Source organism: Geotrypetes seraphini, chromosome 2 (genome assembly GCF_902459505.1).
Source record: "Geotrypetes seraphini chromosome 2, aGeoSer1.1, whole genome shotgun sequence".
NCBI classification, from domain to species: Eukaryota; Metazoa; Chordata; class Amphibia; order Gymnophiona; family Dermophiidae; genus Geotrypetes; species Geotrypetes seraphini.
The window spans coordinates 193,578,894-193,603,468 of NC_047085.1; the positions used below are offsets into that span (position 1 = coordinate 193,578,894).

The 24,575-nt window shown below is 42.7% G+C and overlaps 1 long non-coding RNA gene across 4 annotated transcripts in view; it reads left to right on the top strand.

Moving 5' to 3' along the window:
- The window catches only part of LOC117355687, a 701,484-nt gene that overhangs the window by 276,743 nt on the left and 400,166 nt on the right, over positions 1-24,575 (top strand). For all 4 annotated transcript variants that reach the window (XR_004538434.1, XR_004538433.1, XR_004538432.1 and 1 more), the window contains one exon: positions 3,919-3,996. This is a non-coding gene — a long non-coding RNA (uncharacterized LOC117355687). The remainder of the gene's footprint in view (positions 1-3,918; positions 3,997-24,575) is intronic.

The following is a 24,575-nucleotide window of genomic DNA, read 5'->3' on the forward strand; positions in this document are numbered from 1 at the left end:
TAAAAGGGGCGTAGGTTGAGGAGTGGTTAGAGCGGGATGTGGGCCGACCTAGACTTAGTCGTCCTGCAGGGGATAATCAAAGATTTTATGAGACTTCCTGAATGGAACTTATACGTTATACCTGTTTTTACATCGTCTAAATCACAAGTGCCCAAAAGGTATCCAAAGTGACCAGATAACCATTGCAGAGACAAAGTAAAGACTCCCACACACTCCCCCAGTGTTCACTGACCCCCTAACACCCCCTCAAAGATCGGACTAAAAACGTACATTCCTGTCTCCAGAACATCAGCACCTAGTATAGGAAAGACTAGTAGAGCTGCACACAGGTCTCTTAAATAGCCTGGGGGTTGGGCTAGTGAACCATAGAGAAGCAGACCCAGGTTCATAAGCCACTCTAACCACTACATTATGTGCCCCCACCAAAACCTTACTGTACTGCCATATAGGTGCTACCTGCAGCCATAAGGGCTATTATGATTGTAGACAGCATTGAGCTGGCGTTAGGTTCTAGAAGCGTAGCGTGCGGTAATTTCCTGCGTGTGCTAAAAAACGCTAGCGCACCTTAGTAAAAGGAGCCCTATATGTTCCAAACAGACTTAGACGTGTGTTTTGATTATGCTTCTCTACATCTTTAAAAGTTTTCTAAAAGCAGTATATTGACCTACTGATCTTATTAAAATGAGGAGATCATTCCAAACTAAAGGAGCCTGATAAAAGAAGGATGCCTTTCGTTGAACAAATAATCTAATTGCCTTTGGTGAAGGAAATTGAAGATAGAATTGCTTCCATACAATATGACCTGGTCTTCCTGCTAGTAATGAAATCAATTCCACTGACCATCTAGAATATTAAAAATCATAATGCAAAGCTTAAAATAAATCTTTGCATTCACTGGCAACCAATGTAATTTAATGAAATATGGTGTAATTCTATCATATTTAGAGATGGAAAAAATTACCCTCACCTCAGCATTCTGCTGTTTGTAATCTTTTCAACAATCCTGTGGCACATCCTAAATAAACAATATTTCACTAGTCTATCTGGGAAAGATTAAGTGATTGAACCACAAGTGCAAAAACTGACTTAACAAAATATTTCTGAACTACCCATAATTTCCTTAAAAGAAACAATGATTTTTTACTAACCAGATTGACTTGATGCTAAACTAAACTAAAACTTAAGTTTATATTTAAGTTTATAGACCGTGTCTTCTCTATACAGATAGAGCTCGACTCGGTTAACAGTAAGACTAATAATAACAAAAAATAAAAGGAGGAAGGAGGGGGTTTTACAATTCTGAAAATAACCAAGTTTTCAGATGTTTACGAAATATTTGAAGAGAGCCCAAATCTCGCAAGCTCAATAAGTTATGTAATTGAATGCCCAAAACTCTAGTTTGCAAAGTGTAATTACTTTAACCAAAGTGTGATCAAAATTTGATCTAATCTAATCTTTGGTTTATATACTGGGTGATCTCCCAGTGGAGCTCAACTCAGTTCACATATAATTAAGACTAGAGTACATAGCAGAAAACATAAGAGAAGAAACATACATAAAAGTACATAAGAAAAGCATAAGAAAAATAACTATAATATTATCATTTCGTTGAGGCTGTAGTTAAACCATTTAAAAATTGCGAGAACAACAAAGTTTTCAGGAATTTACGAAATAATTGGAGCTGGGCCTATCCAAAGAAATTTACCCACTTTTCTACAAAGCCGCGCTAGTGGCTGCCACGAGGCAACAGCCCCAAAGCCCTTTAAATCTCTATGGGCTTCAGGGCCGTTACCACGTGGCAGCCGCTAGCGCGGTTTTGTAGAAGAGGGGATTAGTTTTGGCTATATTTATCTTCAACTAATGGGTTATAACTAAGGTGACTATACATCCTGTTTTGAATGGGATCGTCCCTTTTTCAGATCCCCTCTCCCGTTGTCCCCACGAACAGCTTCGGGATGCCAAAATGTCCTGTTTTCAGCGACAGTGTCTCGAAGCTGTGTGTGGGAACAATGGGACAGGTGATCGCGGGAGAATAGGCTCTCTCCCTGCTTCCCCGCCTGCCAACCTGCCACCGCAACAACAGCTGGAAAGGCATGTCCAGGCGCTGGCCCAGAAACCTTCTCCCCGATGTCAATTCTGATGTCAGAGAGGAAGTTCCGGGCCAGCCAATTGCTGCCTGGCTGGCCCAGAACTTCCTTTCCGACGTCAGAATTGACGTCGGAAAGAAGGCTTCTGGGCCGGTGCCTGAACATGCCTTTCCTGCGGTTGTTGCAGCAGGCAGGAAGTAGCAGCGGGCAGTGGACCGGGGGGGGGGGGGGAGCAGAAGAATCAGGGATAGGCTTCGGAGGGAGGGAGGGAGGCAGACAGACAGGCAGGCAGGCTGTTGGTTGATGAGCTTTCTCATATTCAGCGCGTCAGGGAGGGAGGCTGGCTTCGGGGGAGGGGGTGGGACAAAGGCTGGAAGGCAGTGAGGGGGAGGCAGGCAGGCTGGCTTTGGCAAGGGAGGCAGGCAGGCTGGCTAGCTGTCTGGCTTCAGGAGGCAAAGGCTGGAAGGCAGTGAGGGGGACATAGTAAGGAGGGAGGAAGGAAGGAGAGAAAGAGGCAGAGGAAAGGGGCGAGGGAGGTTGTAAGCAGAAGAAAGACTAGAGAGAGAAAGACCTGGACCAAAGGGGAAAGACAGGAGGCAGATGGAGGACTATGAGAGGTGCAGACAGAGGGGGAGAGACTCTGAGGAAGAGCAGAGAGAAGCAAGATTATAACAGAGGAGGGAGAGAGAGGGAGACCTGGAACAAAGGTACAAAGGAGAACCGACACTGGATCTGGGGGCACTAAGGACATAGGAAGGAGGCACTGGGGGCACTAAGGACATAGGAAGGAGGCACTGGGGGCACTAAACACTTAGAAAGGAGGGAGGGAATAGAAAGGAACAGTTGTTGGGCTTGAGTGCAGAAAGAAAGAAAGGATGCACAGTCAGAAGGAAATGCAACCAGAGACTCATGAAATCACCAGACAGAAAAGGTAGGAAAAATGATTTTATTATCAATTTAATGATCAAAATGTGTCAATTTTGAAAATTTATATCTGCTGCCTATATTTTGCACTATATTTGTCTATTTTTCTATAGTTACTGAGGTGACATTGCATATTTTAAAGTCATCTGCCTTGACATCTTTGAAAACCCCCCAAATATAAATGATAATTAACATTTTCTCTGTGTATAGCGTGCTTTGTGGTTTTTTTATTTTATTTTATGGTTACCGTTATGAATTAATAAGATATTATGTGTACGTGAAAAATGAATGGAATAAATTTGGGGCGGGATTGATGGCGGGACTGACAATTAATAGATGTCCCGTTTTGATGAAAAAACATAAATGGTCACGTTAGTTATAACCCATTTCTTTGCAGTATTAAGCATTAACTTTAATGCAAACCACTCAGAATCCTTATTATTAAAAGGCAAGAAAATGCTGATGGCATCTGCATAACTGTAACTGAGTACATAAAGTGGATATCAGTTGCTATGATGTCTGATAAAGCATTTACCAGGAAAACAGAGGAGAATCTATGGTGAGAACTACTCCCCCTCTTCTACTCTTTAGTTGGTACATTCTGAAACTTGTATAACATTGGTCCTGTTCACCTTTAAATTATCGTGTCACCAATGAAATATTTTTTGTGTGTGCGCTATGTCAGATACTACAGACTTCAAAATATCCTGGTTTTCCCCTTTTTCTGATCCCAAATTACAAAATATAACAGATGTGTGTGCGTCAAGCTTCTCAGTGTGTTGTGTAACTGCTGAGACTGTTGTGTTTAATGCACGAGTAGCACTGCGAGCGTCTGGTAGCGTTATAGAAATAATAAATAGTAGTAGTAATGGTAGTACTGATAGCCCTTTTGCTTCTTCTGTTGCAGTGTTGTGCCAATGATGGTGAATTCTGCTACAGATTTCAGTGTGCCTGGAAAAGTGTCGGTGAGGAAAGACTGAGAACGGTAAGATCAGTTTTTTGAAAGACTGTTTTGCTTTCTTATTGCTTTTGGCAAGAGACTTTGGTTACATACAGGCAAAAAAAAAAAAAAAAAAAAAACATTCTGAGAAAGGCCAGTTTGGCTCATGCAAGTAAAATACACAGATGGAATGCAGAAAGGAGCAGTGACGCCAGATAAAGGAGAGCCGTGCAGGCTAAGGCTTCTAGAACACTCTTTATAATGTGAATAATCAGCTGGTGTGCTCTATTTTGGCATTCTTTGAGAGAAGGTCATTCTTGTAAATTCTGTGGTGGAATGTGAAGGATTTGGGTATGCTGTGCCTTGATGTCTGTTAGCTGGTGTGTAGCTTGTGCAAGTGAAAGGATGAGATACACAAAACATGAACAGCAGAAACCTGGGATTTGTGACTGGGAGTATTATAGCTGAGGGAATATTAGAACAGAAAATGCAAGGCAGAAAATTTCTTCTGCACTTTCTACCTGTGGTGTTGAAATAATTATTATATTCAAACAAAGATGTCTCAACTTACCAGACATGTACAGTAATAGGGGATAAAATCAGAGCCAGCAGTGTTTTACGGTCTGTACATTTATTGTAAATAAACGGCCATATATACACCATACGACAGCTTGATGCCCTCTGCATTTTTTTGTGTGTGTGTCAGCGGCACATGGGCTATATTTTTAATAAATGCTTGCCCATTCTTTGCCGACAGCAAAGCAGTTGTAAAATAGGACCCCAGGAAGTGTACTTATCACTCAACATTGGCTTTCAGGAGGCTTGTGCTTTAGCAAACAGGAAAGGCCACTTGAGACCCTTTAAGCTAGAGATTATTTTTGAAGCTATTGTGAACTGAACAGTAAAGGGCTGACATTCAGCCAGCAGAAGTCAGTGATTTTTAAGCTGCTGACAGCCACGGGTAGAATTAGAAACATGATGGCTGATAAAGGCCAAATGGCCCATGTAGTCTGCCCATCCGCAGTAACCATTATCTCTTTCTCTCTCTGAGATATCCTGTCTGCCTATCCCAGGCCCTTTTGAATTCAGACACAGTCTCTGTCTCCACCACCTCTTCTGGGAGACTGTTCCATGCATCTACCACCCTTTCTGTAAAAAAAAAAAGTATTTCCTTAGATTACTCCTGAGCCTATCACCTCTTAACTTCATCCTATGCCCTCTCATTGCAGAGTTTCCTTTCAGATGAAAAAGACTCGACTCCTGCGCATTTACATTACGTTGGTATTTAAATGTCTCTATCATATCTCCCCTCTCCGCCTTTCCTCCAAAGTATACAGATTGAGATCTTTAAGTCTGTCCCCATACACCTTATGACGAAGACCACACACCATTTTAGTAGCCTTCCTCTGGACCGACTCCGTCCTTTTTATATCTTTTTGAAGGTGTGGCCTCCAGAATTGTACACAATCTTCTAAATGAGGTCTCACCAGAGTCTTATACAGGGGCATAACACCTCCTTTTTCATACTGGTCATACCTCTCCCTGTGCACCCTAGTATCCTTCCAGCTTTCACCGCCACTTTTTCAACTTGTTTGGCCACCTTAAGATCATCACATACTATCATATCCAAGTCCCACTTTTCTGTCATGCACTTTAGTTCTTCACCCCCTAAACTGTACCGTTCCCTCGGGTTTTTGCAGCCTAAGTGCATGACCTTGCATTTCTTAGCATTAAATTTTAGCTGCCAAATTTCAGTAGGGCACTAGCATTGAATATTTGAGGACAGATACTGACCTAGAAGTTTTGTGGGTGCTGGCTGATTAATCAGTGTCAACACCTACCTAACTAAGTGGGCAAAGATATAGGGTTACCATATGGTTCCAGACATCCGAGTTTTATTTCCATTGAACATAAGAACATAAGAATTGCCGCTGCTGGGTCAGACCAGTGGTCCATCGTGCCCAGCAGTCCGCTCACGCAGCAGCCCTTAGGTCAAAGACCAGTGCCATATTAGAGTCTAGCCTTACCTGCATATGTTCTGTTCCAGTAGGAACTTATCTAACCTTGTCTTGAATCCCTGAAGGGTGTTTTCCACTATAACAGCCTCCGGAAGAGCATTCCAGGTTTCTACCACTCTCTGGGTGAAGAAAAACTTCCTTACGTTTGTACGGAATCTTTTCCCTTATAACTTCAGCGAGTGTACAGGAGTGGAAAAATCCTGGTGGTAATTTAAATCCTGTTGTTGGACCCACATTGAGGATTAACTGAGTCTTTGGATTCTGAAAATTGAGGAAGCTGTGCTTCTTATTGAGAGGTGGGTGGGAGGGAAGGGGAAAAGCTGAAAACAGGAAGAAACAACTGCAAAGGGTGAAGGAGTGAAACAAAGAGTAACCGAAAGCAAGCAAACTCCACCTTGTTGAAAAAGCAAATAAATTAGAAAGACAAGCAATAACATATATAAGAGGGGAAAAAACATAGGGCTCCTTTTACAAAGCTGCAATAGCAGTTTTAGCGCGCGCTAGACGCTAACACCATGAGGGAAAACTCTTTATAGTTTACAAATCTTTCCTGTTGGCTAAGTCTTAATAATAATATTGTCATTTATAGCTAAAGAGACATATGACCAAGAAACAGTTTTATTTTAGTTTTGTGATTATGATAAACATACCGAGGGCCTCAAAATAGTACCTGGTGGGCCGCATGTGGCCCCTTGGCCGCGCGTTTGAGATCACTGGTATAGATGGACTGGAATGAGCTTTGACAGAGACTTCAGTAGTTGGAACCTAAGCACAGTACCGGGCAGAGCTTTGGATTCTTGCCCAAAAATAGCTAAAAAGAAGAAGAAAAACAAACAAATTTTTAGATTGAATCAGGTTGGGCAGACTAAATGGACCATTTGGGTCTTTATCTTCTGTCATCTACTATGTTACTATGTTATATTACTGGCGCCTACCTTTAACGGGAGCTGTGATTCTGCAAACTGCACCATAGCGTGATTGACGTGCGATTGGTACTACTTGTGTAGGAGGCTGCCAGTTGCGTCACCATTTGCAGAATCTGGCCCTATGGGGTTCATTTTCAAAAAAGATAGACTTCCAAAAGATGGTATAAACCGGCACTTGGATGTCTTAACTAGTAAAAACGCACAAGTGGGCGTTTTCAAAACTGACTCTCTAGTAAAAGGAGCCATGGGGGGGCATAATCAAAAGGAACGTCTAAGTCCGTTTTCATCTAAGTCGCAAGTTGTCCAAAGTAAAAAACAGCCTAAGGCACATTTTCGAAAAATACGTCCAAAATTTTTTTTGTTTTGAAAATCGTCTAACTATACATCCTGCCGATCTGATCGTCCAAGTCGCTAAATTATCCATCTTTATACCACATTTTCGTCCAAGTCAAAAACACCTAGAACAAGCCCTGTTGGACGTGGAAGGGGTCTGCAAAGTGATGGACTGAACACCCAGACATGGCACCTAAATAGTGGGGTACCTTACAGGGCACTGCTGTGAACTTTACAAAAAGGGTGCCATGTCTTCTTCTCACTACAGCTCCCTTATAGGTGATGGTGAGCCCCCCAAACCACCTCCAGAATCCCCTAGATCCACTTATCAACCACCCCAATAGCCCTTATGGCTGCAGGAGCCACTTATATGCCAGTAAAAAAGGGTTTTGGGGTGTATAGGGGAGTGTACATGTTTAAGTATCAATGCAGTGATTACCGTATTTTCACGCATATAACGCGCGCGTTATACGCGTTTTTACCTACCGCGCATACCCCTCGCGCGTTATATGCGTGAGCGCGGTATACAAAAGTTTTAAAACATAGTTCCCGCCCCGCCCGATTCACCCCCCCCAGCAGGACCGCTCGCACCCCCACCCCGAACGACCGCTCGCACGCGCTCCCACCCGCACCCGCATCCACGATCGGAGCAAGAGGGAGCCCAAGCCCTCTTGCCCGGCCGACTCCCCGACGTCCGATACATCCCCCCCCCGGCAGGACCACTCGCACCCCCACCCCGAAGGACCGCCGACTTCCCGACAATATCGGGCCAGAAGGGAGCCCAAACCCTCCTGGCCAGACCGCTCGCACCCTCACCCCCACCCCGAACGACCGCTCGCACGCGCTCCCACCCGCACCCGCATCCACGATCGGAGCAAGAGGGAGCCCAAGCCCTCTTGCCCGGCCGACTCCCCGACGTCCGATACATCCCCCCCCCCCCGGCAGGACCACTCGCACCCCCACCCCGAAGGACCGCCGACTTCCCGACAATATCGGGCCAGAAGGGAGCCCAAACCCTCCTGGCCACGGCGACCCCCTAACCCCACCCCGCACTACATTACGGGCAGGAGGGATCCCAGGCCCTCCTGCCCTCGACGCAAACCCCCCTCCCCCCCAACGACCGCCCCCCCCCAAGAACCTCCGACCGCCCCCCAGCCGACCCGCGATCCCCCTGGCGACCCCCACGACCCCCCCACCCCCCTTCCCCGTACCTTTGGTAGTTGGCCGGACAGACGGGAGCCAAACCCGCCTGTCCGGCAGGCAGCCAACGAAGGAATGAGACCGGATTGGCCCATCCATCCTAAAGCTCCGCCTACTGGTGGGGCCTAAGGCGCGTGGGCCAATCAGAATAGGCCCTGGAGCCTTAGGTCCCACCTGGGGGCGCGGCCTGAGGCACATGGGCCCAACCCGACCATGTGCCTCAGGCCGCGCCCCCAGGTGGGACCTAAGGCTCCAGGGCCTATTCTGATTGGCCCACGCGCCTTAGGCCCCACCAGTAGGCGGAGCTTTAGGATGGATGGGCCAATCCGGTCTCATTCCTTCGTTGGCTGCCTGCCGGACAGGCGGGTTTGGCTCCCGTCTGTCCGGCCAACTACCAAAGGTACGGGGAAGGGGGGTGGGGGGGTCGTGGGGGTCGCCAGGGGGGTCGCGGGTCGGCTGGGGGGGCGGTCGGAGGTTCTTGGGGGGGCGGTCGTTGGGGGGGAGGGGGGTTTGCGTCGAGGGCAGGAGGGCCTGGGATCCCTCCTGCCCGTAATGTAGTGCGGGGTGGGGTTAGGGGATCGCCGTGGCCAGGAGGGTTTGGGCTCCCTTCTGGCCCAACTACCAAAGGTACGGGGAAGGGGGGTGGGGGGGTCGTGGGGGTCGCGGGTCGGCTGGGGGGCGGTCGGAGGTTCTTGGGGGGGGGGTGGTCGTTGGGGGGAGGGGGGTTTGCGTCGAGGGCAGGAGGGCCTGGGATCCCTCCTGCCCGTAATGTAGTGCGGGGTGGGGTTAGGGGGTCGCCGTGGCCAGGAGGATTTGGGCTCCCTCCTGGCCCGATATTGTTGGGGAGTCGGCGGTCCTTCGGGGGGGAGGGATGTATCGGACGTCGGGGGGGGGCATCAGGCTTTCAGGATGGGGACAGACCTTCAAGGGGGGACAGTGCACGGAAGTCAGGGGGGGTGAACGGAGAGTCGGGACAGCGCACGGAAAGTCAGGGCGGGCGAAAGGAGCGTCGGGCAGCATGCGCGGTATACCCGTGAGCGCGGTATACCAAAGTTTTTGTACATATCATCGTGATTTCTGCGCGCTATACCCGTGTGCGCGTTTTATACGGGTGCGCGTTATTTGCGTGAAAATACGGTACAGGGGCTTATGGGCATGGGTCCTCCTCTCCATGAGTCCCTAACCCACCCCCAAGATGGCTTAAGCCGCCTCTGTGCTGGACGACTAGGCTTTCCTATGCCAGGCTGCCAGGTGGTGATGGTCTGGAGGCTGAATTTTAAAGGTGTGAGTATGATTTTTCTGGGGTTGGGGAGGTCGGTGATCACTGGGGTAGTGTGTTGGGGTCTGTTTGCAGTGCTTATCTGGTGACTTTAGGTGGGTTTTTGTGACTTAGACCAAGTTCCGTCGATCCTGGGCTGTATAACTTTCGGTTATACACGCTGTCGACACTCCTCCTGAAATGCCCCATTTAGCTTTGGTCATTCAGTGGCACTATGAAGGCCTAAGTAGTTTAGAAATACGTTCAAAACCCGTTTTGATTATCGGCACTTGGACGTATTTGGACAATGTTTGTCCAAGTGCTGACTTAGGCCAGTTTTTGAACATTTTTCTCTTTCGATTATGAGCCCCTTAGCGTTTTATGTACTGGCAATTTGAACCCTACTCAAGGGCATAGGAATTATAGAAGCAGCGTCTGCATTGATGTAGCTCCAAATTAAGCTGCCTTTTGCAGCCTGCACAGTGTTGTTATCACTTTGATTTTAAGAGGTTCTAAGTGTTTCTTCCAATCTAAGGCACCTATTAAAATTGGTACTACTTTTTAAATTTTTTTTTTTCTTCCATTGTCTTTTGGTTTCAGTTTGTAGATTTCTGTATTTTGGGACTTGTTCAAGATCATTCTCTTGCACTTGACTGTCTCCTGGTAAAAGCACATCTATAAAATATACAAACTTCCTCCTTCTATTATTGTTAAGTGCCTCCCAGATGTCAATCATTAGTGCAACAATTTTTTTATTAAGTTATAAATGCCAGCTTTTCTTAATTATGACGGGAATAGCCATACAGATGATAACACGTGATTGGAAGAACTATGATCGACTTAAATTTCCTTTCTGGTGGGCCAACTTATGCTCCAGCTACAAATATGAAAAAATGAATGCTGAAATTTTGGGGCATAGTAAGGTATTTAACTTGGTATGAGGCCCATTGGCATCTTTTATTGCTTCTATATAGTTGTCATTTCTCCTTTATTTTTGTCTGATTTCTTTACACATCCAGGGTGGGAATGGGGTATTATTTTAAATAAGAATGGGTTATTGGAAGAAGAATTGCATTTTTATTATTGACTAGCTGATGCCCCGGCGTTGCACGGGTATTAAATTATAGCAATAACACTGTAAATGGATTCAAATAAAGATACTTTATAGTGGTGAATGAAATTATTTTTTTACAGCTTAATAAAAAGTACAATATTCAAATTATAATGTGAAATATTTGACAAAATGAATACAATACAACTAACGCAAAACGTGATTATAAACAACATTTTTAGTTTCACCTCTTGGAGCAAGAACATATAAATTCTTGGGTGAACCCAGCCCTGAGCAAGCAACATAGAGTTGTGGGCTGCGAGACCCCCAGAACATATCACCCCAGGTAGTGAGGGATCTGCATACCAAGTTTCGTTCAAATCGGTCAAGCCGTTTTTGCGTGATCGCGGCACATACACACACACATACATACACACATACATACCTCCGATTTTATATATATAGATTAAATAAAGGGGTGGGGGGAAAATATTACTTTCAATTATATGTAAATTCAAAGTGCTTTTCTTGATTTGTTATATGTTCAGCTTCATATGTAATGCACTGTTACTACTTGAAAATTAATAAAGATTTATATTAAAAAAGTATCAGTGCTTATTGCTTTTCTAATTACATTTTTACCTGTATAAAAGTGCAATAGGTTGCAAAAATGTCTTCGTTCAACAATTTTTAACCATATTGCCATTTTCAATGGTCGTCATAGACAACGTCCTTCAAGCTGAATTCTGCAATCTATATCCATATGTAAGTATTTTGAGTTAATTGGGTTACAAACAACATGGATTCTGACTGCATATGTCAGTGACCGAGGTGTATCCGTGTGCTGTGACCTTTATAATATAAGCATTCTTTTGTGAAATTGCCCTACATGATCAGTAGTATTTTCAGGGAGCTGATTTTACTGCTTTTCTTATTATGTAGTTTTATGAGAGGAAAGGGACATTTTTTTTTTCATTTTCGTTTTTGCAGCTGACCAAGTCAAAACTCTTCCCTGGCTTTGATCTTCAGCTGCATCTCCCACGAGTTGTGTGTCCTCCTTTTCACGTTCTCTCTCCTGGGCCTGATAAGGCTGCTGCAACCACGGCTTCCTCTAATCATGCTGTAACCATTACCTCTTCTGTTCTGGCCTCCTCATGCTGCTGCTACAGACTATAGTCTTGCATTATGCTGGCAGATACCAGTTATAGTTACTTTGTATCATTTTGTTAATTATTGTGATAAATTGAAGTCTTTGATTGTTTGTCATTTCAGTGAGCTTCATAAGAGTTAAAATATGGATGGGCCCGGTGGCTTAGGTTCTAGTGCAGGCTTGTCAAAGCTCAGGCCTCGAGAGCTGCAAACAAGCCAGGTTTTCAGCATATTCCTAAGGTGTGACTACTAATGAACTTTTGAATATGAGCTGAACAATCAATGAACTGGTATGAGGAGTGTGATTACTGATGAACTTATATATTTATTTAGATTTTTATCCCGTCCTCCCAGTAACTCAGAACGGTCTACAAGTGAACATACACAATGGAGAGTAATTAGACATATAAGAAGTACAATAGGTTTAAATGTTTGGACATACAAGACTGTGTAGTAATTTAAATACAGGGAGTATACAGCAAATTAAGAGTAGAGTTTAAGTATAAGTAGTTTAGTTTAAGTACAAGTTATTTGAGTTTAGGTATAATTTGTCAGAGTATAGACTAAGAGAGGACTATATTGAAATTTAGGGAGAAGATAGACAGGGGAGAGAGGAGAGAGGTGGGCTTAAGGGGGGGGGAGTAGACTGAGGGTGATCTTTAGTTGAAGAGGAGGGTCTTTACCATTTTACGGAATGTTAATAATGAGTTCTGTTGTCTGAGTTGAGAGGGGAGTTGGTTCCAGAGATGTGGAATGAAGTGGCTGTAGGATCGTTTCCGGGCAGTTTCTGAGAGGAGGGACCTTCCGGGGGGTGGGGGGGGGGGGTGGTGCATAGGCGTATCTCCGATTTTGAGCGGAGGGTGCAAGTGGGGGTGTAGATGGGAAGCTTGGATTTTATGTAGGAGGGGGTGGTGGAGTAAATTCTCTTGTGGGCTATTGCCAGGGCCTTGAAAGCACAGCGCTGGCTAATTGGGAGCCAGTGTTCAGCACGGAGTGCTGGGGAGATGGGATCATGGTAGTTGAGGTTGTGTAGGAGGCGGATAGCTGCAGTATGAGTTTGGCAATCGATGAACTGCTATGAAAACGACATAGCCATCGTGCATGAACATTGGAAGACCTGTGACAAAAGCCGCAGGCTGGTGGTTTGAGTGATAAATTGCAGTGTTTTATGTAAATGTCTTTTAATGTTATGGGGGGAAGGAAGGGCTTCTAATGTGAGTATATTTAGTGCTGGAAGTATTTAATGAAGTTTTGAATGGAAGATTGCCAAAATAAAAGAGTAATAAATAACGTAATTAGTATTACAGTTTTAGTGGCTTCTTTGTGATGCATATTCATTAGAGATATCATGAAAACCTGATCTACTTGCAGCCCTCAAGGACTGAATTGGACAAGAAAATGTAGTGTGATGTACTGTGGTACCAAGGATCTTATTATGGGTTATCCATCTATTCATTGGGCCCCACTGGGCTTGAGCGCACTGTTGAAATGGTGCATTCATTATCAAGAAAAGAGAGGTGCCTTTCTGCCAGTTTTGTGATTATCCTTGTCAGCTATTTTGGGAACATTCTTCTCTCCTTGAAACAACAAGTATTTCCTTAATTTGCCTTGGTATGCTGTCTGTTGAAGGAGAGTGGGGAAGTTTTAAAAGTATGCTGTTTAATTCCTGAGATGAAAGAAAAGGAAATTCCTCCTTCTCTCAAGTTTAGATTGTTCACAAGCATGCAAAATGAAGATTTTTAAGTTGACATTTCCAGCTTGTGGTCTGGTTTTGCATTCATAAACAGGGTCTTGTGAAACTGTAAGAATAGTTCTTGTTTTTCTGCAGTCAAACGCATCTCACATACATGGTTCCTGGTTATGCTTTCTACTGGACTGAGCAGTTGAGTGATTTCATCAGCAGAATCCAGATCACATACAAACATGATTAAGTAAATACAGAATTGCTTTGTAGCATTGATGTTTCTCCATCAGTGATCATATGTGATTGCATTCAGACTAAGGCACAGACAGGTGGGATTTCTGATCCAATTGTTCTACAGCTAAGCAAAGGTTCAGCCATCACTAGTCCACAAATCATCTTGTGATCTCTTATATTACCTTTGTACCTTTGATTGCCAACAAGGTCAGCTAACCAATTTGAGCTACTAGCATCCGTAGAGAAGAGTTGATAGACTGCCAGCTCGGTCATCAGATAAATACATAGAAACATGATAGCAAATAAAGGCCAAACGGCCCATCCAGTCTGCCCATCCACAGCATATCATACTCGTTTCACAGGCATGCATATGAGTCCATAGATAAAACTTTCCTTTTGTCCTGACCTCTCATTCTGGCTCTGAGGATTGTCAGAAAGTTAAACTCATTGAACTTATAGCCTAAAATATTATCAGGCTGGACTCTGTATTCCTTAAGCAAACTTCTTTAATACAAACTTAAAGAAATCTCACAGTTCAGTTGATCTCAAGGAATTTCTTCTTATATAGCAACCGCACTCTACACTCCATTTGTGCTCCAAACTTAGCTAAGTAAGCTGTATTTAGACTAGCAAATTCAAAGTTTACCAACACTAAGTTACTTAAAGGCTAAGGCTAGCAAATTCAAAGGTGTAAACCAAATGGGGGACATTTCTTTCCTATGGCCATGTGCAGCTCTAAAATGAAGTCAACTATCTCCACCCACAAGAGAAGCAGTCAAGAGAAGGGGGGCTCAGCTCACCAGGCATACAGCAGTGCACTCTGGGAGCTTATCTTAAAGAAATATATTCTGTGTACATTTTCTCTATACAGGAAATCTGCTCACATGAACATGGAGGCAGAACACTTTTGGTTAGGCTGACCTTGTCATTGGCAATATTGTCAAGATAGCTGACTTTGTTAATTTGATGTGTCCGATATATACTTTTACATAAATAATAATCTACCATCTGTGAGACACAACTCCCGGACATAAGCACTTTTCTATAAACCATGCCTAACTTTAGGTGTGATTTATAGAATAGCACTTAGGTGGGTTTTTTTTAAGATGCCAGAATTTTTAGGTGCAGTATTTAGAGTTCAGTCTTTAATATGTGCAAAGGCCTCTTTTAGAATATCAGCTAGCAGAAAAGTACATTCCATGTTCTAGCAGTGCATACTTTGTGAGTGGACGCACACAAGTATGGATGTAAATATAGTATTCTGTATTTTACACACATTCTGGTTAACATCTATAGCAGATGTAACTGATCGTACTTTAAATGCAGATGTTTTTTTTCTTCCACTTGCACTTCTGTTCTGTAGAGAAAGGAAGGCACCGTTGGACCCATATTCAAATCGCAGGCGGCAGGCCAGCTAACTCCCACAGTCGGTGCTGACCGCAGATACTCGATGCCGGTCTGTTTTTGGTGACCGACATTGAAGATCCGGGTTTTTTTATTTTTTTTTTTTTTGCTGCTGAAAAGTTAACCAGCTATGGCAATATTCAGTACTGACCAGTTATGTTTATAGCAGCCAGAGATAGGACTGCTATTTACATGGCACAGTTTGGCTGCTGAACTTAGCCCATTAATGCTGAAGATTGCCAGTTATTGTGCAATATAGCTGGTTAACTTTCAGCTGCTAACTGCAAATATTCCACAGAGATAACTGGTTATCTAGCGCCAAATATCTGCATTTATCTAATTAAGCATTATTTAACAGGTCAATAGCACTGAATATTGACCGGTATGAATTTTCTTCCACTTGCACTACTATTGTGTGGAGAAAGGTAGGCACCTACTTTTCTTTATAGAACAGGTTTGAAACAGGCCCTTGTGTCCCCTCTTAATTCTAGGTGCTCTGTTATAGAATTGCAACATATTTGAGTAGTTTTAAGAAAATGTTGAAGAAACACCCCTTCTGTAAGATGAAATATGGAACTTGATATATAGTTTTTTGATGCGAGGCGCTGGTAGCCTCTTTGTAATTTTGAGGCTTTACATTATCACTGTTATGCTTTATTCATGTTTGATTTGTTGTACTGTATGTGATTCTGTTTGTGTATGTATTCTATTGTGACCCTCCTTAGGAAAGGCGGGGTATAAAGAAATAAATAGAAATGCAAATTGCGTCTTAAATGGCAATTCTATAAGTGGGTGCCTCCTTTTTAAGTGAGCATTTTTTTAAAGTATACCTGACTGGATAGGAAGTAGCTGCCAGGACTTATTCAGCCAGGCACCTGCATAAGGCATTTTTGTGTGTCCTGGCTGAATGGTCCTGTCCCACTCTTCCCCTACCCGATTTTGACCTCCCCCCCCCAGAAAACATATAATGCCTCTGTGATTCTGGTCTCCCTCCCCAGAACAACATGTGAATATCTTCAGATGGCTGGTTGAGCATGATTTAAGTGGATAGGAGCCTCTCCTGCCCACTTAAATGGCTTTGTCTATCAGGCTCTTAGTATTCCTATTCCTACCAAGTTTTCCGTACATGTCCTAGGATCCTAATATGAGTGGGTTTTTGTTTGGATCCACATATGCCCATGGATGTGTGTACATATAGAAGAAAACAGAAAACAGGCTGCATTAGTTCTGAACAAAACTTTTACCATTTTCTGTTAAGAACATAAGAATTGCCGCTGCTGGGTCAGGCCATCGCGCCCAGCAGTCCGCTCCCACAGCAGCCCCCAGGTCAAAAACCAGAGCTCTAATTGAGATCAACCCTACCTGCGTACGTTCCAGTTCAGCGGGAACTTGTCCAACCTTGTCTTGAATCCCTGGAGGGTGTTTTCCCCTATAACAGCCACCAGAAGAGCGTTCCAGTTTCCTACCACTCTCTGGGTGAAGAAGAACTTCCTTACGTTTGTACGGAATCTATCCCCTTTTAACTTTAGAGAGTGCCCTCTCGTTCTCCCTACCTTGGAGAGGGTGAACAACCTGTCTAGTGGTTTTAGCGCACGCTAGACGCTAACGCCTACATTGAGCTGGCGTTAGTTTTTCCATGTAGCGCGGGGGTTAGCATGCACTAATCTGCAGCGCGCGCTAAAAACGCTAGCCCCCAAGTCTATTCCCTTCAGTATCTTTTTATTTTGTCTCTTTTTATGTCTCTTTAAGCAGAAACAAAGATGGGTGTATGCTACCAGAGTCAGGAGAAAATTTTTACTTATTTGAACTGTTTCGTACGCTAATTTATACCATCCATTCTTTATTCTTTACCAGACAAGAGAGTCTTAGAAATTTTCCCAAATTGCAGGTTAGGAAGAGGCAGATCACCACTTTAGATATTACTTCTAACCATTTCTGAAAATTGCATAGAATACCTTGGATTGTTTGAAATTGTTTTTATTAATGGTAAATTAGCTCCTTTTTCTTGTAAGAGAATTTGTAAATCACAATGCCGTTTAACAGTAGCATTGTGAGCAATAACTTCAGGCCGTGCATCCTTTTTCCACTTTTGTGCTTTACACTAGAGAATGACACGGTGACAAAATTCATCACCGTTCCCGTCCCCGCGGATAACCGCGGGAAACCATCTTCATGTCATTCTTTAAGGAAAGAGGGAAGAATCAGAGTATGAAAGGCCAAAACCACTGACCCGCAAGCTTTGCTTTGAAGAATGCTGGTGTAGAAGGACTGAGGTTGAAATAGACACTACAGAATGACAGTCTCTGGTATCCAGAGCAGATATTGTGATGTCATAATGCATCATTCCACCAGTGCCTAAGAGCCAATCACATCAGTGATGTCACAATGGCTTCATTTTCCTTGGCTCCCATAAGAATCAGAGTATGAATGGCCATAACCAATGACCCGCAAGCTTTGCTTTGAAGAATGCTGGTGTAGAAGGACTGAGGTTGAGATAGACACTAGAAAATGACATGGGATTATTTCCCACAGTTATCCGCGGGGACGGGAATGGTGATGAATTTTGTCACCGTGTCATTCTCTACTTTACACCTCTTGTGAGAGGGAAGGGTGCCATGTTAGTAATACAGAACTACAATCGCCCAATTCTACTGAGTGGGCCAAAAGTATTTATTCATTATTTCTTTTTATTTTACAGGTGTCACAAATAACATTTGTGTGACGTTTTTGTAGCAGCTACATCATTTCTATTTCACTTGATTTTCGTTCAGTACTGTATTATACCTATTCGATAAATACTCTATACCTACTTTTGACCTTTTGTCTCACTATGACAGTAGAAATACTCCTGAAGGAATGCAGAATGTTGTGCACAATTCCTCTTCTGCACAGAATTCTGCCTTTCTCCTGTCAAATTCAGTGCAGAAAAGAGGAAACAGCTGGCGTGGAGGGAGCTGCTGCCTAGGGAGAAGAGGCTTCAGCTATTTAGTGCCAGCTCACCCGGCCCAAGATAAAGAGGCTGAAACTGTTTGGATTCTGAAGACAGATGCAGGCAGAAATCGGCTTATGCGGGCTCAGAAGGGAGGCTGCAGAATAAGTACAGGAGTAAATGAGACTTAATTGAAAACAGTAGGGGCTAAGGAGAGACAACCGCAGATGCAGGAATGCACAGGCTTGGGGGGGGGGGGGGGGCCAGAAGCACCAGTGCACATGGCCTAGAATCAAGAGGCTGCAGCCCTGCAGGCCCAATGAGACTGACATGGGGGAAGCCACTGCTTGCCCTGGGATTAGTAGTTATGTTCCCGCTAAACTGAACCTTCGTTAATGGTGTAGTAAGGAGTGGGTGGGGCAGACAGCCCTGGGTGCTGTTGGTGGGGATGCTGGCACCTCTCTTCCCCCACCACACACCACACTCATGCCCTCCCTTCCTCCCGTACTTCTTAAAATATTTGCCAGCACGAGCAACTTCTCCAGTCTGCTGCTTACGTCAGCTTGGCTCCCTTCTGAAATCACTTCCTGGTCGTGGGGACAGGAAGTAACGTTGGAGGGAATACAAAAAATAGATAATTCTAAGTCTAATAGATGCTGGCATTGTCATATTAATATTGGGACTCGATCATATGTTATATTTTTGTCCACTGATACTTAATTTCTGGAGGTCAATTTGGGGACAGATAGATATTAATCTTGAATCATCTATTCCATTATCTTATGAAACCATAATTTGTGGTACGTTGTTACAGGTAAAGCCTGTTTTGGATAAATACAAGAGCCGTCTTTTATTGATCATGATAGGAATAGCCATCCAAATGATCTCAAGGAACTGGAAATGTTATGACAGACTTAACTACATATTCTGGTGGGCAAGTGTGTGTAATACATATAAATAGGAAAGAATGAATGTGGAATGCTTGGGACTTAGCAATACATTTAATAAAGTATGGAGCCCATTGACTGCATTTGTTAACATACAATATTAGAGATATATCTTTTATTTCTTAGATTTCCTTACACATCCAGGGTGGGGGGAGGGGAAAGTATTTGGAAGAGTTTAAAATTATTTAAATATAATATTGTAATAAATAATATGATTTAATATATTAATAATTGGGAGGGGGAAATGGATATTTTCTTTAATAATGTGTGTAATATGGTGTATTTTATGCAATCTGTTAAAGTTATATTAATTGTAATATACTGTCAAAGCTTGAAAATTAATAAAGAATTAAAAAAAAAAAAAGCAGGCTGGTGAAGATTTAAAGAGATATGGGATGAAGGGCGGGTGTGAGTGTGGCTTAGGGGAAGGAGCGGTAGGGTGGAAAGGAGGGCATGGAGGGGTGCCACCATCCCTGGCACCTCCTACCCTCTCTGCGCCACTGCTTCTAGTCATTCAGCTTTGTAGGCATCAACAATTGCTATTAAAACACCAGGGGTGGGGGTTAGAAAAAGGCTTATATTTTGTCAGGTAGGTTCTTTGGTTCTAAGCCTGTAACTTACCCCATATGTATGCTAAGAAACATAGAAACATAGAAAAATGACGGCAGAAAAGGGCTATAGCCCATCAAGTCTGCCCACTCTGATGACCCTCCCCCTAACTTTACCCTCTTAGAGATCCCACATGCGCATCCCATTTACTCTTAAAATCTGGCACGGCTGCTGGCCTTAATCACCTGCACTGGAAGTTTATTCCAATGATCGACCACTCTTTCGGTGAAGAAATACTTTCTGGTGTCGCCATGAAATTTTCCGCCCCTGATTTTTAGTGGATGCCCTCTTCTGGCCAAAAATCAGGGGCGAAAATCTAGTAGTCTCAAGGTGTTTCCACTGTTTTCCATTTGTTCTATCCCTAAAACTGCAGGCAGAGGGGCCTTTGTAATTCTAAAGAGGTGTAGGGCATTCAGATTGTTGCCAGGGGTCATAACCTATCCGGGGTTGTGAAGTTGTATGTGTATGCAGTGATTGGGTGTTTTCAGCATCAGTGATAGCAGTTTAGTACATAGGAACGTTGACTTATACCACAGCAAAACAGGACATGCTGTCTTCCCAAAGATGGAAAGACAAGAAAACAAGCAAAGGTGACCTGTGATGCTCGATTTCTTTATTGCATGGATTATGACTCGACACGTACAGGTTTCAGCCACATTGGCCTGCTTCAGGAGTCTGAATCTTGAAATGATGACTGAAATAAATGTCACCGCTGGAGCGGCTGATACATTGTTTCAGGAAGAAGATGCATTTCATCACTCTTAATTTTAATTCACCTCAAGATTAACAGTAAGCAGGCCAATAACATAGGTGACATTTCTTTCATTCATCATTTAAAGATTCAGACTCCTGAAGCAGGCCATTGTGGCAGAAACACGTACGTGTCGAGTCATAACCGATGCAGTGTTGACTTATATGCATAAATGAAAAGGAACCAGTACAGGTGGACTTTCCAAAGGTTTGGCATGCAAATTGAGTGTAAGTGTCTGAAATTCTGTACAATGCCTGAGCAATTTTATGTTTTATTTGTTGAATATTATATTACAAACATTAACACTTGAACAGAAAAATAGATCTTACTTAGAAAAAGCAAAGAAAACAACCATTTAGATATACAGGTAAAATCTGTTACCATTAAGTCCAACTTAAAAGACAAATAAAACTCAAAAAGGAGAGACAAGAAAACCAGAAATGTTAGGGGCTATTCAATAAGGAAATATCATATCCAAAGGTATACTTAATAAGAAAAATCTCACAGCAGACTAATATCACAGTCCACTATCTTAACACATCAGAAGAAGTATAGCTAAAGGAACAGGAGGTTGCCTTGATAACAGAAAATTCCTCAAATGTTCTGGGTCTAGGAAAACATAATTTTTATCTAAAATTTTTATAATACATTAACATGGAAATTGGAGGAAAAAAGTGCCTGCCGGGGCCAAAACTTGAGACTTGAGAGCTAAAATAGCCCTTCGTCTCAGCTGTGTGGTCCGGCAAAGGTCAGGAAATATCAAAACTGAATGTCCCAGATACTTAGGGCTCCTTTTACAAAGGCGCACTAGCGGTTTTAGCGTGCGCTAAAATGCCCCGCGCGCTAGCCGCTGCCGCCTCCTTTTAAGCAGGTGGTAATTTTTCGGCTCACGCGCGCCAGTCTTGTGCATGCGCTAAAAACGTTAGCGCACCTTAGTAAAAGGAGCCCTTGATATCTTTAAACCGGAAATAGAAATGAAAACTTCAATTCCTATCATATTCCAGGGAAAATGAGGTTATCAAAGTTGCTTTAGTAAATGTAAGCATTTACTAAAACTAGCCCCATTGCCTTGTTCATTATCTCCTGGAATTCATGAGTTAATATAAAATGCTTTTGTGATCGGTGTCAAAGTCTCAGTAGGAATCTGTAGAATGTTCTTTAGATATTTTTTTAACCATCTCCAGAGGAGAAATAACCAGAGATTTAGGGAAATTCAAAAATCTTAAATTGAGTCTACAATCATAATTCTTGAAAGCTTCCAATTTTAAATAGATATTCATGTTGTCTCTCATTAAAGTTAACTGAACAGATTGAACTTTTCCCATAGATTTTTCCGTCTCTTGCACCTCTCTGCAGATACAGACTCTCCACACTGCTTTATATGATCTTGAACTAATCCAGGAGCCTGTAAAACACTATCAAGATGACTAAACAAAGCAGTCTCCATAGCACTTAAAGCTCCTCATACTTCTAATGTAATCTTCTCAGGCCTTTTGTTCAGTCATAGAATGTCTTATCCCCAAAGTTTCATACAAGGTCTAACAATTAAGTTCACAAACTCATCAAGTGTTACATACCTCGTTGCTTAATATCACTACGGTCACCTTCGAAGTACTCCCCTTGGGAAGCTGTGCACCGATGCCAGTGTCTGGTCCACCCTTCAAAGCAATTTTGGAACTCTTTTTCTGAAATGCCCTTCCGAGCTGTCATCATATTTCCCTTGATGTCCTGAATGTCATCAAAATGTATTCCTTTCAATAGTTCCTTTATCTTTGGGAAAAGAAAAAAAGTCATTGGGGGCTAGATCAGGTGAGTAGCGAAGGTGTTCCAATACAGTTATTTGTTTTCTAGCTAAAAACTCCCTCACAGAAAGTGCCATGTGAGCAGGTGCATTTGTCGTGATGCAAGAGCCATGAGTTGTTGGCGAAAAGTTCAGGTCTTTTTCGTCTAACTTTTCAACGCAACCTTTTCAGCACTTCCAAATACTAAACTTGGTTGTTTGTCCAGTTGGTACAAATTCATAATGAACAATCCCTCTGATATCAAAAAAAGGTTAGCAACATTGTTTTGACTACCTTCGCCTATGCCGACGACATTCAATTTTTTACACCCCCATCAACCCCACAAATATCAATGACAGTCAAGAAATGAATACCAAACTTGACAAAATTAGCTCATGGCTCCGAACTAACAGACTATCTCTTAACATAGCCAAATCTCGAGGGATGCTATTTCCGGTTAAAACAATGAAACCCTAAAAGGACAAAAATGTTTTGAATCCTTTTCAATTCAAACTGAACCCAAAGTAAAATTACTAGGAGTCATCCTAAACAAAGATCTTATCTATCATGACCAAATCAGTTCACTGACCAAAAAATATTTTTACAAACTTCACCTTATCCGCTCCATAACCTCTGTTCTCGAGCCTGCCTCTATCCAAATCCTAATTCATTCCCTGATTATCTCACATATCAATTATTATAATTCGTTATATCATGGAATAACTCAAAAGGAAATCCGTCGACTACAGCTAATCCAAAATACCACCATCAAACATCTACAAAGCAAGAAAATATAACCACATCACCCCACTACTCTGAGAAGCTCATTGGTTACCAGTCTCCCATCGAACAACATATAAAATACTTCTGCTCATCTTCAAAATTAAACTTACCCGCTCCCCAGCTTTTCTAGACAAACATCTTATTCCCTGTACTTCATCTAGGGCCCTCAAATTTACTGACTGTCCCCCTGATTAAAGAACTCTTCTACACCAGAAACACCATCTTCTCTGCCACAGCCCCTGCCCTCTGGAACGCTATGCTATCACACCTCCACCATGAAAACTCTCTTGACAAATTCAGAATTAAACTTAAAACCTTATCAAAATACCAGATATGATTCTTTCTCCAACCATATCCAATAAACAATGAGAACCACTTTTAAGAAGTGACTTCCCTTTCCTCCTGTTTTTTCCCTTCCCTTCTTACCTCCCTTTAATTTTTAATTTTTTGATGTAATTTCAAATCCATAATTTCAAATCTTCCCCTCCCCTAACATCTCTCGTATCTATTTTGCCTATATCTTTGTCCTGTCCTCATTTTACCCTATTTTAATTTTATTTTACATTTTATTACTTAAATTTTTAGCATTGTAAACCAACCAGTTACATGTGAATGGTCGGTCTATCAAATTATAAATAAACTTGGAAACTTGGATGTAAATGCAAGCAGCTTGTTTCTAGAATTGCCCTTCATATGTACAGTATAAAAACGTACCCCTCATCCCCCAACTCTGGTATAAAAAACAAGGTTGCCCTTTCTGAAATAATACCAACCCTACAAGCACCTTGTTTCCTTGTCACATTAACACCCTGGCTGCAGTCAGGTTTGCTGGATCTTCCTTACAATATTTGGAATACTTGGCTGAGGATACGGTCATGCTTTTGAAATATTGTGTATGCATCGCATAACCAACTTTTGGAGCCAGGAAACTGTTTGGAATGCCTTAGCTGTTACTCAGACAGTGTCAGCAAGGGGTCCCAGACTGCTTCCCAGGATTCACTTTAAGAACTTTCTTCTGTACATAATTTGCCAACCTCATGTCATTGGGTTCATTCTAATTCTCCCAAGTGATTAATACTGTGATTCATGGCACCACTGGTCTGTGTAGTGTAGCACAATAAAGTGAGGGTGGTAAGCATGATATCAATTTGCTTGTCTATTAGGGTTTTTATTTTTTCAATTTAAATTTCCTTTTTGATCTTCATTCCATTTTACTCCATACCTCTCTTATAGTTTTAGCTTAGTTTCCTGTAGGTAAACTAACCCAGTAAGATCACTATATCTGTTGTCTCTGCCTCTACACCCCTCCCCCCCCCGTAACCTTTGAACTATTCATCCAGTTTCATTCACCTTTATGTCAAAGATTGTAGAGTAGCACACTGAATCTCAACTCACACTTTTTATTCCCTTGACAAGTAGGATTCCTTTCTTTAAAAATACTTTTGTTTCCCATATAGATATAGACAGGTTCAGTTCCGTAGGCATCTGAGATTAGACACATTGTGATGTCAGCAAGCATTTTTAAAACTTTTCTGCCATTGGTTAGAGCTCCTAATCACCAGCCAAG